Raw genomic sequence first — 3,368 nt, 5'->3', positions numbered from 1 at the left:
GTTACAATATCATTAGCAAATAAGTGTGAGTGGGAGGTATTGAATGATAATACTATAGGTAGTGATCATTTCCCTATTAAAATTCAAGTGGGTATGGAAGTTCAATTTGAATACGAAGTTAAAAATGAGAGATGGATTTTAGAGAAAGCGGACTGGGACAAATTTAGAGAGGTAAGTGGTGAAATGCTGTCAGTAATAGATATAAATAAAGATATTGAAAGCTTATGTAAAGATATTAGTGCCGGCATAATTAGCGCAGCAAGTTTAGCCATTCCTAAGTCCAAACCTAAGCAGTTAAGTAAGATAGTTCCATGGTGGTCTAATGAATGCAAAAAAGCAATAAAAGATAGGAACAAAGCATTTAGAGTCTTGAAAAGAACGCACAATTTCCAAAATTTAATTGAATTCAAGAAGTCTCAAGCGGTTGTAAGGAAAACCATAAGGGAGGCTAAGAATGGTTACTGGAGAAAGTTTTGTGATTCTATAGGAAGAACTACTCCAGTGGAGAGAGTCTGGGGCATGATAAAGAAAATGAAAGGAAGTGGGAAAGAATATGGTTATCCTGTGTTGATTGACGGTCAAAATATAGCCATTAGTAGTATTGACAAAGCAGAGATAATGGCAAAGACATTTAGTAAGGTACACAGCACTGAAAATCTTAGCCATCAGGAAAAGAGAGCAAGGGCAGAAATGGTTAAAAATTATCAGCAGGACTATGAAGAGGTGATAGGTGAGGAGTTGAATGAACTACTCACAATAACTGAACTTAATGCACTAAGAAAGTTAGGTAAGTCTTGTCCAGGGGAAGATGGGATTTGTTATTCTATGTTAGAGAACCTAACTGATAAAGGAAAGGAAGTTCTATTGGGTCTTTATAATAGGGTCTGGACAGAGGGAATAATACCAAAAGTATGGAAAGAATCTATAATTATCCCTATTAAAAAGCCTGGGAAAGACCCAAAGATCCCTAGCAACTACAGACCAATAGCACTAGCATCTCAGATGGGGAAAACAATGGAAAGAATAATAAATAACAGGCTAATATATACAGTTGAGGCTAAAGGACTGATAGAAAATTATCAGAGTGGTTTTAGAAGAGGCAGAGGCACCATGGATCCTTTAGTATATTTAGAGGATACCATAAGAAGAGCCCATGTGAATAAGGAATCAGTTGTGGCTGTCTTTTTTGATATTGAGAAGGCATACGACATGATGTGGAAGGAGGGCCTTTTGATTAAGTTAAATCATATGGGAGTCAAGGGAAGAGTTTTTACATGGGTTAAGGAATTCTTATCAGATTAACGGAGTGACAAGTGAGCGGTATCAGGTAGAAAATGGTATCCCACAAGAGAGCATTATCAGTCCTTTATTGTTCTCCATTATGATAAATGACATTTTTAAGGAAGTAGAGATTTTTGTGGATGTAGCATTGTTTGCAGATAATGGTGCTTTATGGAAAAGAGGGAGAAATATTGAATTTGTGGTGAGTAAGATATAGCAAGCAGTTGATGTAGTGAATAAATGGTCCAATAGATGGGGTTTTAGGATCTCTATTGACAACTAAAATAATGGTTCTCAAGAAAGAAAATGGTTAAGGATATAAAAGTGAATCTCTCTGCTAATGAATTGGAAAGGGTTGACTCCTTTAAATACCTGGGCTTATGGTTTGACCAAAGATTAACGTGGGCAGTGCATATACAAAAAATGATTGATAAATGCAAGAAAGTAATAAATGTAATGAGATGTCTATACAGAGTGGAGTGGGGAGCAAGCAGACATGCTTTAAGAACAATTTATACAGGTTTGATTAGGTCTGTGCTTGACAATGGAAGTATAATATATGGGTCTGCAGCCAAAACACTGCAGAATAAGTTGGATGTGATCCAAAATCAAGCATTAAGGTTATGCTGTGGCGCTGTTAAAACTACTCCAGTGTCAGCTATCCAGGTGGAGATGGCAGAAATGCCTCTTCATCTTAGAAGAGAACAGTTAGCCATTGTGTATTGGGCAAATTCAAAGGGTCATAATTAAAATCATATGAGTCAACCAATCCTGAGGCAATGTCAAGAGCATGGAAATGCCCAAGTCAGAAGTTTTGGTTGGGTGATTAATGATAAAGTTAATGAGACAGGGTTTAGTGAATTAAAGATAAGTCCTACTGTGCCTATCCCAGCTGTCCCACCATGGGTCTTTAAAGACATATCCATTGACCTGGGGTTATTAGAGGAGATGCAAGAGAGTAACATGGACAAATTAAGGATTCAGAGCTATCTTATGGAGATGTATAGAAAGGATATAATTCTATATACAGATGCCTCTAAAATGTCTGGTAAAAGAGTTGGGGTTGCTTTTGTTATCCCAAAGTTAAAAGTCAAAGTAGGAAAAAGAATCAATGATGATCTAGCAGTTTATACAGCGGAGTTGGTAGCTGTGTGGCTAGTCCTGCTATGGGTGGAAGTTAACAGGCCAAGGAAGGCAGTAATTGCTTCAGACTCCAGCTCAGCTTTGATTAGCATTGGAACGTCCCAGTCAAAATCAAGGCAGGACATTGTGTATGAAATATTACAAGTTGCAAATAATCTGTTAAAGACAGGAGTTAAGATAACTCTTGTATGGGTACCAGCTCATATAGGAGTTGTAGGGAATGAGATGGCAGATAAGTGCGCTAAACAAGCAGCTGGAAATCCCAGCATAGATATTGAAGTCACGTACAGCAAGGCAGAAATTAAAAGTATGATTAAAAACATAGTTAAGGGAAAATGGCAAACATTATGGGACAATGGCCAGACTGGGAGACAGTTTTATAATATCCAGAACAAAGTGGGAAAGAGCAGAAACACCAACAGAAGTAAGGAAGAGGAGGATGCTTTTTCGAGAATGAGATTTGGACACACAAGATTAAATAGTTCTTTGGTGATGATAAAAAAGCATGCAGATGGAAAATGTGATTTCTGTGGCAGCCCAGAGTCTATAGAGCATGTTATTTTGCAATGTCCTAAATACCAGGAAGAAAGACAAAGATTAATTTTACAGTTGCAAGGGAAACAATTAGTGTTAAACTTGGAGGATATTCTGCAAAGAAGTACAGGTGAAATCTGCTTCAAATATGTATTTAGTTTCATAAGGAACACAGGTTTAATTAAAAGAATTTAGGGTTTTTTTTTTTTGTTTTTTAATTAAACTCAAGTATCACACCCTAGTCCAGCTGGTGGCGGTAATGCACCATTGACGCTAGTTGCCAACCGCCATAAAACCGAAAGAAGAAGACCCTGACTCTGTAACACTACTAAGCAAGCACCATGAGAACCAAGGAGCACTCCAAACAGGTCAGAGACAAAATTGTAGAGAAGTATAGATCAGGGTTGGGT

Source organism: Neoarius graeffei, chromosome 14 (assembly GCF_027579695.1).
Source record: "Neoarius graeffei isolate fNeoGra1 chromosome 14, fNeoGra1.pri, whole genome shotgun sequence".
Classification (NCBI taxonomy): Eukaryota; Metazoa; Chordata; class Actinopteri; order Siluriformes; family Ariidae; genus Neoarius; species Neoarius graeffei.
The sequence above is the reverse complement of the archived record's forward strand: the minus strand, read 5'-3'. Positions refer to the sequence as shown.